Here is a 14748-nt window from a genome sequence, read left to right on the forward strand (position 1 = left end):
TCTCGTGGCTCAGTGGCTTCGTCCCGCTGATTTGTTCGTACACTTGTGATCCGTCCAGATGTATTAGTCGAGGAAAAACATGAATGACCCATTTCCTAGATGATGGAGAACAATAAATCAGATTTTGGTAAAAAAAGAAATGGTTTTTGTTTTTTCGCTCCAGAAAAAATGATTTTGCTGTGACGTTTTTCGAAAATCTGTCAAAAAATGTTGTGATTGCAAGATTCTAGAAGGTCAAAAACGAGTAACCTTGCTAGTGTTGATGTCGGTGCCCGAGAGAACCAATCTTTTATAGCTGATGCAGCTGTTTGCGACGGAGGATATGGGATAGACCCACTGGCCCAAGGGTCGCGTGCCATGTTTGATGCACCAATCGTTATTTTTTCAACGTGTTCGGTGAGGCACTGCCCAAAAGTTGTTGTCCCCTCGCAGCCAGCCGGTGGCTTGTCCGCATAAAACAACGTTAGCTCCTCAATGACATCAATTGCAAACTGGGTGCTGGTAGCGATCTCGGTGGAACTTTCCTTCCTCTGGCTCTTTGGCGTTGACATTGTTTCTGATGGCCTTTTGTCGCTGCCTAAACTAATCTCGGTGTCATCGTCGAACTGTGGCTGATGGATGCGTACCTTCTTCCACTGCCAGCCCACGGGACTTGTGGTTCCGAAAAATAGAGCGAGGGGTGTGGCAAAAAGTTATGTTATGTCTACTAATTGAAAATAAAGACAATAGGAGAAAAATAATTGCCATTACCGATCCTTCAGCGGCGTGTGCACATCATACCTGAATTGTGTGTGCCAGATGATGCGGATGTAGTGGTTTCATGTGCTGATGGGCGCTTACCGGATACGGAGCTGCGGCTGGTGGACCGGGTTGCAGAACATCCTATGACAATTTGGATGCAAAAATAATAATAAATGAAAAATGGCGGCATTTTTTGTTGAATTCTCTGCTGTGCAGCAGCATAAAAGTTCGCCATCACATCAAAAAGGTTTATTTCGCTCTTTTTTAGTAGCGTTGAATGCTAAGATGATGTACCTTCACCGCCGGATGATGCTTTGCAAGCCAGCGAAGGATTCCTGCTGTGCAGCGCTATAGGCTGTGCATACGAAGAGTCTGTAGAGAGAAAAATATGTGGTTTTTGTTGGTCACAGACTGTCCATTATCTGAGTAGGGAAATGAGATAGATTCACAATGTTGACACTTACTGCCTGCTCTCGCCTCCTTGTTGATTGTAAGGTGGCCCGTATCAAATGTAGTGTTTGTATAGCAATTATTCCTTTGTGCTAGTTTTAACATTATTTTGTCAGCGAACGCAGTGATTTCTTTAGGAGGCCACTACCGAGCGACGCCGCACACAGGCCTTCCCGTGCGGCGGCCAGGTTGCCAGCCTGGCATCCAAACAGACCGCACGGGCAGGTGCCCGCAGCCCCACCCTTTTCCTCTTTTTCTGTCTGAAGCCCCCACCAGCACCATAAATATCTACCTCTCCCACCACCAATCCCAACCCCATCTCATATCCCCTACCCCCCACACCCCACCGTGATCTCTTTCCTCCCTCCCTGTCTTCTTCCTCCCTCCACAAAAGCCCACTGGCATGAACATACCAGCAAGAAACAAATACCAACAGAAAAGCATCAAGAAAAGAGACAATTTCTGGAGTTGTCCAAGTGATCCAAGGCAGTAAAAAAAATACAGGTATGCAACTACTCCATCTAAATTCTGGAGTTTCCCACAAATATGAATCTGCTTACAGAAAAGGACTAAAAAAACAGCACCCTCAGATCTCTTGTTTTCTCCAACTCAAAAAGGCAACCCCTCTCTCTTTTTCTTGGCCACCTCTCTTGTTTTCAGATATCCACCTCTCTTTCTCCCTCTGGATCTTCAGCTTCTGATCTCAAATCCCCTATTACAGAAACAAAAAAGTCAGAAAAAACACACTGATAAAAATGTCTCCATGTGACACAAAACATGCAGGAAGAGCAAGATCTTCACAAAAAAGAAAACAAACAAGGGGGCATCACTCATATATAGATGGATTCTCACTTTGTGGCTGCTCATGACACAGGTTTGTCCCCTCCCTCCCTGTAGTTTCCAAATTAGTTGTGTTTTTGTAGTGTTTTTGCTGCTATAATTCCTACATAATTCCTACCATAATTCCCACCATAATAGTAGCCTGGCCAATATACACACATGGCCTAGCTCTAGCTACATGGATGACTTGACCTCTTGTCCTGTATAAAACTGCTTACTTACCTGATGCAAATGCATGCTGTTATTACTTGGTTGTCCAATTGTAATTAGTTGCTGGGTTACGCGCTAGTTGCTATATTAACTGTGCCTACTCATCAGATTAACTATGCTTACTCACCAGATTTCTAAGTACTTAGTTATCATTTTAGGCAGCGTAGTTTCCAGATTTAGTATTGCTTAATTGTCAGGTTTGCTAAAGGTAGTTGTCAGGTTACCTGATTGCCAAAAATTCACACATAGCCTAGCCCAAAAAAAATTCACACCATGGCCTAGCTCTAGCTACATGTATAAGTTGACCTCTTGTCCCTTTATAAATTGTCTACTTGCCAAATTACAAGTAACTACTCATCATATTACAGGGGGAAAAAATTGTTACCAGATTACAACTCCTTACTTGCGTGGGTTACGCGCTAGTTGTCATATTAACCGTGCCTGCTCACCAAGATTAACCGTGCTTACTTGCCATGTTCTAAGTACTTGGTTACCGTTTAAAAAAAAGCTTAGTTTTCAGATTAAGTATTACTTAGTTGTCAGGTTACTAAAACTAGTTGTCTGGTTACTGATTACCAGTTTTCGAGAAAAAATATATGCACAAAACTGTGATTTCCTAAAAAAAATGAAACTAAAATTGGTTTTGTATGTTATGCAGATCATGAGACTGTCGGTACATCACGCACTGTGTTGCCGGCAAACACCGACCAAACGCTAGATGCATCGTCTAATCACACCCCAAACGATGACAATGCAAATGAGGATGAAGGAATGCCGGAGGTGATGTCCACGCCACAGCAACCCACAGCCATGATGAGATTTGACACTCTTGAGGATGCTGAGAAACACTACAAAATGTATGCGAGGCAGAAAGGTTTTGGAGTAAGGTATTGTTTCCGAAAAAGGTCACAGGCTACTGGTGAACTGATAAGAGCATCACTTGTCTGCCATAGAGCTGGGTTGAAGATCAAGAGGAAAGTAGACACCCAAAACCCGCAACCTATTGCCCCTGAGAGGAGGAGGAATACAACTGAAAGAACAAACTGCCCAACCCGTATGTTTGTGAAGCGGAGAGATAATGCCTGGGTTGTAACAGAAATAAATGACAACCATAACCACCCTCTCATAAAGAAATGGTCGCTGACAGGATACCTGCGATCACATAGACATATCCCTGAAGAAGAACAACAGTTTGTGAAGTTGCTTCATTCGTGCAATCTAGAACCTTCTAGACAGATGCAGTTGTTGACAGAGTTGCATGGCCAACGTGAAGCCATTGGTTACACTGACAAAGACTTGGCAAATTTGCTGGCAAAGTTTCGGGCTGAGCACAAATGCACTGATATACAGGACACGATTGAGTACTTCAAAAGCAGTCAACGGCTTGATAAAGACTTTTTTTACAAGTACAAGCTTGATGATGAAGATAAGGTCCAATGCATTTACTGGATTGATGGTTCAGCGAGAAGGGCTTACAAGTTTTTCAGTGATTGTGTCTCTTTTGACACAACATACTTGACCAATATATACAAGATGCCTTGTGCCCCGTTTATTGGTATAAACAACCATGGACAGTCAATTCAATTTGGGTGTGGTTTTGTTAGGAACGAGCTATCGACAAGCTTCGTTTGGCTATTTGAGACATTCCTAGAGGCAATGGGTGGTTTGGCTCCAACCAATATCATAACTGATCAAGATTTTGCCATGAGGTCTGCTATTCAGGATGTTTTTCCCAATACAACGCACCGAAACTGTCGTTGGCACATAATGCAAAATGCAACTAAGAAGCTTGGTGCGTTCCTAGTGAAAAAACCAGAGTTGCAAGCTGAGTTCAATGATTGTGTCAAAGACAGCTACACTCCTGAGGAGTTTGAAGCAAGGTGGATTGCAATGGTTCGACAACATGGGGTTGCAGAACACCCAGACTTTGTTTATTTGTATGAGAAACGAAGGTGTTGGGTGCCTGCCTACTTTATGCACAAGTTCTACCCCTTTCTCCAAACCACACAAAGGAGTGAAGGCTTCAATGCTGTGCTCAAAAAGTATGTCAACCCACAAAACTCAATAATGGACTTTATTCGCCAATATGCTACCATACAAGAGAAGATAATGTGTGCTGAGAGCAAGCAGGATGCAGACACAACAATCACAACAGCTAGGAAGTGGAGTTACAACCCAATTGAGCTCCAAATGTCAAGTATCTATACACGCAATATATTTCTTAGGTTCCAGGGGGAGATGCAATCGCTGTTGTCTTACAGCTGTAAGCAAATGGGTGCCCAAGAATACATGGTTGACTGCATTACTAAGTTTGTCCCGGGATATGGCAACAAGTCCTTTAAGGTTCATGCAAATGTTGAAGAAGGGTTTTATATGTGTGAATGCTGCAAGTATGAGCGTGATGGGATCGTCTGTTGCCATATACTAAGGGTAAAAACACATCCTGCTTGCTGCGTTTTGTTTTCCATAATTGTCATGTTCCCCCACTTGTTTTCCTACTTGTCAGATTTTGTAGGCTGTTTTGTGGGATTTGCTAGATTCTCCAAAAATGACTTATGTATTTACTACCTTGTACATTTTTGCAGATCATGGTCCAGCTTGGTGTTACCACGTTGCCAGCGGCATACATACTCAAAAGATGGACATGGCTTGCGGATGAAATGCTCGTTGATATGTCATCACAAGTCCCTGGCAAGGTGCATGAGATGCCTGAGGAATCGGTGATTCTGATGAAAACAACCCTCATGAAGAATGAGTTTGCCTCGCTTGCTAAAGTTGGGTGCCGAATAGCTGATGGTCGAAGATAATAGGTACACACTTGAAGGAGATGAAGAGGGAACTTGTTGCGCTTGCGAAAGAACAGAAAAAAAGAGGATCAAGGGCTGATTTTGCTGCAGTTTCTTCAGCAACTGCTGCGAGTGCACCATCTATGTCAAAGTATGCTGCTCAACCTGCTCATTCTGCCCCAATTCATGGCTTCAACAACCAAGGCCGTTCTTCCTGTGGAGTGCCTTTCGAGCCAAGCATTATGGGGCACGGTGCTACAGCTGCGAGTACACACACTATGTCAAACACTGCTACTCCATCAGTCTATACTTCCCCAGCTGCTGCTTCCTCCAACAACCAAGGCCGTTCTTCTAATGCAGCTGCGTTCGACCCCCAAATTGAGGGCCAAAGTGCTTTGCTGGCTGCTATGAGTGCACCAGTTATGCCAAATCCTGCTGCTCCGGGTGTATACTCTGCCCAACTTGGTGCCTCCACAAGACAAGGGCATTCAACCTATGTAGCTCCTGCCGAGCCAAACATTCTAGGCTACGGTGCTACAGCAACACCTGCAACTACGCAACCTGTGTCGAGATCTGCTGCTCTAGGTGCATATTCTGCCCGAAGCGCTTTGCCGGCTGCAGCATGTGCACCAGCTACGCAACCTATGTCAAGATCTGCTACTCCAGGAGTCTATACTGCCCAAGCTGCTCCTCGCTCCAACAACAAAGGCCATTCTTCTCGTGCAGTTGCGTTCAAAACCCAAAATCAATGCCAAAATGCATCCATGAGTGTTATGAGTGAGAGTGCATCCGCTTGGCCAATGGCTCCTGCTACAACTGTTATTTCTACCCCAGTTGGTGGCTCGAACAACCAGCACCATTCTTCGCATGTAGTTGCTCTTGAGCCTATCATTCGTGACCCAGAGAAGTCAAACACAAAAGGCCGCAAGAGGAAGAAGTCGTTCCAGCACCCATTGAACATTGGGAAGAGAGAGAAGAGGACTTGTCGGCTGTGTGGATCAGTCACGCATGATGCGAGGACATGCTTGACGAGGGAAAACCCCGCCCCCCCTCCAAACTGAAGAAGACGTGTTTTTCTTGATGCATTGTGTAATTTTCATTCTATTTATATATATAAATATTCTGGATGTTGTTTATATATGTAATTCTGAATGCAATATGTTCTGCGAGGGGATCGAACCTATTCTGGATGGTTGTAGCATGGCGTACACGAGCCATGTAATCTGATAAATATTTTTCAGCTGGCAAGCAAGTACTACTTGGTAGCTGAGTGTAAGCACTCGTGCATCACATGACAATGCTTTACGAGACAAAACACGATAATTAGGTTACAATTAAAATGACAAACATATTAAATTTCCATGACAAGTATTTGTAAAGCACCGACAAAAGATTTATGCGATAACATCAAAAAAATATGCAATTAAATTAGTTTTTTCAGGCAAGTAAGTGCATAATAATATGACAAAAGTGAATGGAACAATGTGGCAAGTGTTGTCTACTCTGGTGCATGACAGTTTTAACAAAAAACAGATGATTACTAGTCAACTCATGCAAAGGAATTTAGATGAGTTACTTACCTCTAAAATTAAAAAAGGTACTAGTTCATACATTGTGTTTTACTTACCTCCCGGACAGTTGCTGTCAAGCTGCTGTTTCCACTTTTAGTTTTCGTTGAAAGGAGCGTTGAGCCATTTGTTGGCTGTTATCTTCTTTATTTTTTGGATGTCCTCTTTCCGAATTCGAGGCACATTTACACCATCCCACTTATCAAGATATTCCAGCATGTAGAAGCCACAGTGCACACTCCTATTTGTGCTTGTAGTTAAAAAAACCAGTGTGAGATAGCTTTTTCCAAACTTATGAATGAAAATGATATTTGCAGTTTGTAGTTGCAGAAAACGAAGGGCTCAAAGATTTACGCTCATGATATACCAAGTTTTAAATTGATTAGTTTGTCGTGTTAAAATAATAGTTAACTGATTACTATTCTTAGTTGTCAGATTTTACATTAAACATTTTACACTTAACAAACTACTTAGTTGCCAAAAAAGTTTGTCATACTGCGATTGTTCAGTTACCAGATTTAACCAAAACCTTACTTTTCAAATTATAAAAAATAAAAAAAGATAAAAAAACATTTTACTCACCTTACAGCCTGTTTTGGGGTGTCAATGATCTCGAGTTCGTAGTTTTCAACCTGAACCCTCGACTTATCGTAGTATAACTTCCATGCTTCCTTGATTCTTCTCATTACAGCGTTTGTGTGGTAGATGAGACCAATGTTTCCTTTGCTGCGAAGTGAATCTCGCATTTTTTGTCAATGGTGATTCGACATTGCCTCTGGTGATGTCCTCCTTTCTGCATTAGTGTTTTGCGGGGAAAAAATGGTAAGTGTGAAAATGACAAGTTGCACACTAATTACAACTTGATCAATTTGTATGGCTAGTTGTCGGGTTACTTTACCTTGCCACCCTCTTCTTTTTGTCACGTTCAATATCCACGTTGTCCTCATTTGTGTCATTATCAGATTATGCTGAATCTTCGGACGATGTATCATCACTTTCTCTTTCCTCGGTGCCCCTTTTTATTCTACTTGTAGTTGTATTTCTGGTTGCGGGTGCCGTCAGTCCCTGCACGAGCTCTGTAAGGAGTGTGTCAACCCCTGATGCAAACTGATTAAACAATGTGCCAACCCCTGATGCAAACTTGTTGATAACTGTGGTAGCTTTAAGCTTATCCTGTGAGGAGAAAAAATACAGAAAAAGCATTATTTTAAGAGCAAAAAATACACAAAAAAATACACATACATATGAACTCAAAAAAGCCCTTGCCGCAGAGAAAAAAATATCCATATACACAAAAAAAATTCTTACACTTTGAGAGCAACTAGGATGTATATTTTGCTTCATCCAGGTTTCGAAGCCCCCAGGTCCCCCAAACAGATCAAATCTGCTGTGACTCTCCTCTCTAAATTCTCCCTTCAACTGCATATGTGTGCATCATAAAACGGAAAAAACAGTTGATTTTCCACGAGACATTTATCCTATGGAAGTACTATTCTAAAAAATGAAGCTATTGTCATAAATGTGAAAGGAGGCAAAAAAAGAACCTGAAAGTTGTCAAAACTGGGTGGATCATGCTCGAGCATGTCCATCTCAGCGACAACATCGACATGTGTCTTGGACCATGCATTAATTGTGTACGGGGTGTCGGGTAACTCAAGCTCCATGTCATCGCAATCCAAAGCATCAAGATACCGTAGGTGTGGATGCAACAAATAATACAAAAAGACACAAATCAGTTAAAAGCTGATTGCCAGATTCAAATAAACATAGTTGTCAAATATATATAAGCTGGTTGTCAGATATATACACACTAACTGCCAATTTTAAAAAAAACCATAGTTGCCTGGTTTTTGGGTACAGAAACAGATACAAAAGAAAGACAAAATGTAGCTGGGCCACAACAAAATTATTCGCTGGGTTTGTACTTTTGATTTTGGATTGTCACTCACCATGCAGTAAAGAAGGCATCCTTTTGTGAACTTGCCCTTTGAGAGGTGCTCATGTAGCTGGGCCACAACAAAATTGCACAAGTTGAGCCTGTTTGACTGCTCAATGTGTTCCCTTTTGAAAAAACAAAACAAAAAAGAGTTAGCAAAAAAAATCAGCAAAAAAATAGAAAAAACTCTCATAAAGTAGACTTTTACCAGCATGGGGTAGCACTTGTTGCTGATCCTTGTATCCGTTGTAGGAGCCAACATGGTTGAGACGATATAAATAAGCCATAACTTCTTAAAACTAGCATCACCATTGTTGTTGTTGATGATTGCAGTAGCAACTGTCGTGATCTTTGGCCTGCTGCCATCGCCTGGGAACAAAGAGCTTGCAATTTCATCTTCATTGTCGTAGTCAGCTTCATACTTGATTTCGATATCTCCACGAGGAATGCCCAAAATCTTATGAACAGATTCCTCGGTTAGTGGGATGAACCCACGTCTAGGCACAACAAAACCTTTCCTCCCTGAGTGGTACTGTCTAGTGAACCATGTCACAAGGGTGTTGTGCAAGTAACCACACTTGATGTCAAGGAACGCTCCAGTACCCATGTCTCTGATAGCAGCACGTTGATCTTCATTTATGTGCTTGTATAGCTTGCAAATAGCCTGTGGTGATGCCCTATTTCGCTCAGTACCGTCAATGTGGCCCTGAGAAAAACAAAATAAAAAATGGTAACTATGAACTATTGTTTTGGCAAATACTATAGGAAAAAGTGGCAACTGCTACAAAACAATGTGCTGATGTAAGAAAAATAAAAGGCGAGTAATAAAAATGTGAAACCAGAAACCTTATTGACTGCTCCCCTACCACCTACAGTGTGTTCCGTCCAGTTCCTCTTTCTCCTTGGCATTTTCAGAAATCCCTGTTTCATTTAAAAAAAATGATAATATTAAGGCAAAACCTATATGAAAACTTGAAAACACATAGGTTGTAACTGTGTAGTGGAATCGCTAGCTTAGAACTAACATAAGTAAGTATGTATAGAATAATCTGGTGATTAAGCATGATTAATATGACAATATAAATGTGACAACTAAGTAACTGTAACTGTAATCTGACAACTAAGTAACTGTAATGTGATGACTAAACAAGTGACAGAAAAAAATGTGGTGACTAAAACATGTCTAGTATGGCAATTAAATGGCCTAAATACTGGAACTAATTATTATAATTTGGCAACTAAAACACTTTAAACCGACAAAAAAATAACTGATGCGTGCAGTTGGGCTTGAACTATGGGGTGAATAGTGCCTACCACAGTACCCAGTGCCTACTGCTGTGTCTACCATGCTATATTTTTTAACTTTTCTGCTCCTTGTCGTTCCTTTTTGAATGCATGAACTGCTTTTCGGTTTCAACACAGGCTTCTGTTGCAAGCAGGGGAGCACGATCCTCACAAAAAAAGCTCGATAGCGGCCGCCGCTCAGGAAGGCGCGGGTGCGGCGCCTCTCTGTAGTAGCGTCCATTATTTATATCTAGTTGCCGTGTAGAGGATTAGTTTGTCATATTTGCAAAAAAAAAATGATCGCCAATTTTAACATGCTTACTTGGCAAATTATTTATATTCAGTTGTCACATAAAAAAGGCTATTCTTAAGTAAGTAAGCCGCATGCATGATTTCAGGGAGGCTGGCAGATCATTGCAGTGGGATCGTGCAGGATGCCATTATTCGGAAAAAAAGGGGACCTTGCTTGGTGCTTTAACGAGGAGGGATGGTCGAGCAGCACTGAAGCAACAGCCGAAAACACAAAAACAGTTCATGTGCTCGATTCTAACTGAAACTGACCAGACAGTCAGTACCGTATCCTATCCACGGATGAGATGATTTGAGAGGGAGGTTACTGCACAGTGTTGGCACACTTGTCACTCCTCTCCTTTACTTGCTTGCTTGCTTACTACTAGTACCTATCAGGTGAAGTGATCCATCATCGATGTATGTATGCTGACATTAACTGAAGATGTACTAACGTCTTGTGGACAACACCTGTAATTAACTAACTAGCTAACTAACTAACGTCTGTAGACGAAAGCATGTGCCCCGAGCCTACGCAACCTCGTCGCCGCCGCCATGTCACCCTCCGCCCACGACCATCCCCACCAAAACCCCTCCTCCCCACCTGCTCGAGCTGGCCGCCACCGACAACCTGCAGTCGGTAGCAGATACTTTCGTCTGCAGTCAGTATGACCGTCCCTATGGCCATACTTTCATCTCTGTTCGACCAATCGGTCTCACAGTCAGGCAGTCCAGGAGGACAACCTCTCCCTCGTGATCGCCTCCCCATGGTACGGCCCATCCGCAAAATCAAGCAACAGAAGGGCGCCCCCATCTCACACTCCACCTGCACACCCCCTGCCATTGTCGCCGCATCTCTACAGAAGCACCACCGTCCTCTCCCTACGTCCTCTCCATCACCCCCTCCGACGCCCCCCCCTCTGCCTCCGACGGCGCCACCCCGCTCCTCCTCGGCCACCAGGGCCGCGACCCCTCCCCGCCCAACGCCGCCCGCCTCCTCCTCAACACCGGTGCATCATCATCCCCCCCTCCTCGCACTCGACCATCAGCTCTCCCCACCATCACCACAAAAAAACAGACTCCCACACCACCCCACCAACAAGAAATCCTCCACCAGCCCCCGCATCTGCCTCCGACGGCGCCACCCCGCTCCTCCTCGGCCACCAGGGCCGCGCCCCCTCCACCGCCCCACGCCGCCCGCCTCCTCCTCAGCGCCGGCGCATCATCATCCCCCCCTCCTCGCACTCGACCATCACCCTCCCCACCATCACCACAAAAACAGAGTCCCTCACCAGACCCACCAACAAACACCTCCTCCGTCAGCCCCCCGCCTCTGCCTCCGACGCGCCACCCCGCTCCTCCTCGGCCTCCAGGGCCGCGCCCCCTCCCCGCCCCACGCCGCCCGCCTCCTCCTCAGCGCTGGCGCATCATCATCCCCCCTCCTCGAACTCGGCCATCACCATCCCCACCATCACCACAAAAACAGAGTCCCCACCAGCCCCGCCATCACATCCAGGAGGACCTCCAATAAAGGGCTGCTCCTCGGCCTCCTCCGACTCGGCCGTCGCCCAGACGGAGGAAATCAACGCCGGCTTCGCCATCGACGACCAACCCCCGACGACGGATCCCTATCGAGAATGAGCAGTAACTACCAGATAGAAAAGCACTCACCTGAGTTCCTCGCCCTCCAGCGCCGGCGACAGTTGCAGATCCACCCTACGCCGCACCGGATCCCCCTATTCCTCGGGCCGAACCCGCAGTTCGTCGCGCGGGGATCGCCGGATCCGCCTCCGCTTTCGCCAGACTGACTCTCGGGAGCAACGGCTTGTGAGTAGAATGGGGCGCGGATAATGAAAAAAAAAACCGAATTTGAACAGTCCCCCGCCTGGGGGCGTAAAAAAAGTGGGCGGGTCGGGGCGGTCGGTCGCGCGCTGGCAACCGCAAGATTCTGCACGAATCTTTACGAACCGCCGCCGCACGGTACGCCAGAGCCTCTCAATAGATTTTCCCTTTCTTTATGGTACTTCTGCTGCAATTCGGACATATTTCTCACTACCCTTGCGTTGTGCTCCCTTAAGAAAATGGCTATAGGGTCTGCCACCTACATGTATTTGACAAAATGAGAAAGACATGTGTTTGGATTAAACAGGCGATTGAAAAAAACATCAACTTGTGAATATGGCAGCCTTCTGTCGTTGCGGGGGGTTGTTACGTACCATGTCTGGGTACCGTTCCCGAAGGTGAAGGGCAAAATTTGAAGGACCTTTCCTAGTTGTATCATGAACCATTTGGTTGCATATCGGGCTCGGATTATACTGGCGTGAAGTGTTATCTGGGGTCTTGAACACTTTGTTCTGCTTTGGGCCTGTAAATAAAGGTGAGCACACGTGCTGCTGGATTGATGTCGTGTTTCGGATGCGCCTTGAGTTGTAAATTTACATATAAGCAGATGCATTGACGATGAAATGAATTGGAAAACTGGAAAGTTGGACATTTTTCGGTTTGGGTTTTTTAACTGGGATACTGGGAAAATGGTGGCACTAGCATACCCTGGCAAGCATGAACGTTGGCTCGCCACTCTGACTGATGTTCAGTGAGTCTATCATCTTGCGGATCGTGTCGTAGTCGAAAATTTTGATCCTCGGCAACGATGTGTCACGACATGTAAGCGATCCAAGGTCAAGGTTGTCGAGGACAAAAACCTGCAAAAAAAATGAGTCATCGTTGGAACGTGTTTTTCAGAAGATAAAAAGGAGAAATGGAAAAGAACACTGGCAAAAATAATAATGCATCACCTTGCTTTGTGTAAAAAATATTAAAAAGGAAGTAAATGTGCCAACGCGTGCCATACATGAAGAAACAAATGGCAACCAAGCAAGTGTATAGTCGAGTGCCGAGTGTGGAGATCAGACTTTAGCTTCCGCACAGCCGCAAGTAGGTGCTCGACCACAAGTTCAGCCCAGTTGTGCTCGCTGATCTCTGCAGTTGTGCTCAGAGCTCCCCCGTAATCGACAGTAGTGTATTCGTTTTTTGATGATGGGCATAACATGTGCCCAACTACAAAAATGACAGAAGCAATCTTGAACATGTCTATGTCTAGTGTTCTTGACTCTGCATCCAAGTGCTTCACCAGTATGGCTTCAGCAGCCTTCAAGCTGTGTACACCCTTGTCGCTCATGTCTTCAGCGAATTTTTTGAACTCTGCACAAGCCTCTGACAACTCTGTTGGGTACGAAGATATTTTCTTTGCACCACAAGGAATCCCAAACACGTTGCTAACGTCTTGGGAGGAAAACATGATCGCGCGATAATCTTCTATTAAAATTTCTCTTGTCTCTGGGTTTACCTTCTCCATTAAACAAGAACTAAACTTCAGATTCAACTTGGGAAGAGTCTTGATGGCAAGTACACCTCCGAATCCGATGTCTCTGATTAGCTGCTTCTTGAAATCATTGAACTGAGAGAACACATTGCATAGTTTCTGCACTGAAATCCTAGACGTAACTGCTATTGGACCTTGCACCGCGTTGAACTCGTTTAACTCTGTGTTTTGCGCCTCAAGCTCTTCGAGATCTGCATTAGTGTCCATTTTTGCGCTTGCTGCATGAGGGTGAAAAAAGCAGAGGATTAAACAGCATGGATCGGCTAATTAGATGTGATAAGTGCAAAACTATCCAAAACGCATGAGCATATAAAAAAGTGATTTTGCTAGATTGGAAATGTGCGGCGAGGAATCGTGCGGCGAGGTGGGCGTGGGGAACGCGTGGCTGCACAGGTAACTAGATGTTTAGAAAACGAGACTATCCATCGAATGAGCATGGAAGTAGATTTCCCCCCATCCACAAAACCTATGATATATATCCGCGCCTGGCCGGACGGCGCAACAAACGACGGCGATGATAGGGATTCTTTTTACCTGGTTTGCCTGCTGCTTCTTCTCCCCTAGGAAAAAGCTTGCCTCGCTGCACGGGCTATAGTTGTGCCGCCATGGCTTGGAGGAGATAGGAAGGAGGACGAAAGGTGTGTGTGTGTGAAGATAGACGATCCGAGGGATAAATGCAGCTGCTGCTAGCACCCCACTGTTGGTGGAAAACAGGTTGCAGCTTCCGGGTCAAAAAAAGTTGAGTGGTGGCACAAAAATTTACAGTGAGACGTGACTTCTCATAGCATTTAATTATCGCAACGCCCCTGCGGTATCCCTGTTTGGTACTATGAGAGATGACGGCTACAGACAGGAAATTTACAGCTGGTCGATCAAGAAGTCTGTTTTGATAGCCACACATATAAATCTAGAAAAATGCATAAATGGCATTCACCATCACATGTGCTGATGCTTTGTTAAATCTTCAAATACGGCAGCGGGAATTGCAAAACACTGCGTACTTAAGGCAACGAAAAAAGCCATACATGTCGCGGCGTGTGGGGCCACCTGTCCATGGGAAACGCTGGTAAAAGCTACTGCTAACACTACTGCTCTAGCTTTTATCTGATGCAGTTACGCATCAGATCTCGTTACAGCTACTGCTCGTTATGGTGTTCAAGCGACTGTGGCTCGTGTTGCCTGGAGCTTTCATGTGTGCCCCAGTAGAGCCATGGTGAGGATGATGTTGACCACTGTGTTCGCCATTAGAGATATCATCATCCA

At 44.7% G+C, this 14748-nt stretch overlaps 1 long non-coding RNA gene across 4 annotated transcripts; it reads right to left on the reverse strand.

Annotated features, from left to right (window-relative positions):
• Positions 1–1634: 1634 nt before the first annotated feature.
• Positions 1635–14172, reverse strand: LOC123452323. Of its 4 annotated transcripts, XR_006632582.1 has the most exons (13): positions 14020–14171; positions 12899–13703; positions 12653–12805; positions 12320–12468; positions 11775–12204; positions 9378–9452; positions 8740–9237; positions 8140–8656; positions 7904–8014; positions 7494–7768; positions 7178–7388; positions 6655–6836; positions 1635–1903 (listed from the first exon to the last, which is right to left on the reverse strand). It is a non-coding gene; the product is annotated as an uncharacterized LOC123452323 (long non-coding RNA). The 4 variants fall into 4 exon arrangements; XR_006632580.1 differs by having other exon boundaries at positions 12320–12805; positions 14020–14172; XR_006632581.1 differs by having other exon boundaries at positions 6655–6845; positions 12320–12805; positions 14020–14172.
• Between the last annotated feature and the right edge of the window lie 576 nt (positions 14173–14748).

Source organism: Hordeum vulgare, chromosome 5H, assembly GCF_904849725.1.
Source record: "Hordeum vulgare subsp. vulgare chromosome 5H, MorexV3_pseudomolecules_assembly, whole genome shotgun sequence".
NCBI lineage: Eukaryota > Viridiplantae > Streptophyta > Magnoliopsida > Poales > Poaceae > Hordeum > Hordeum vulgare.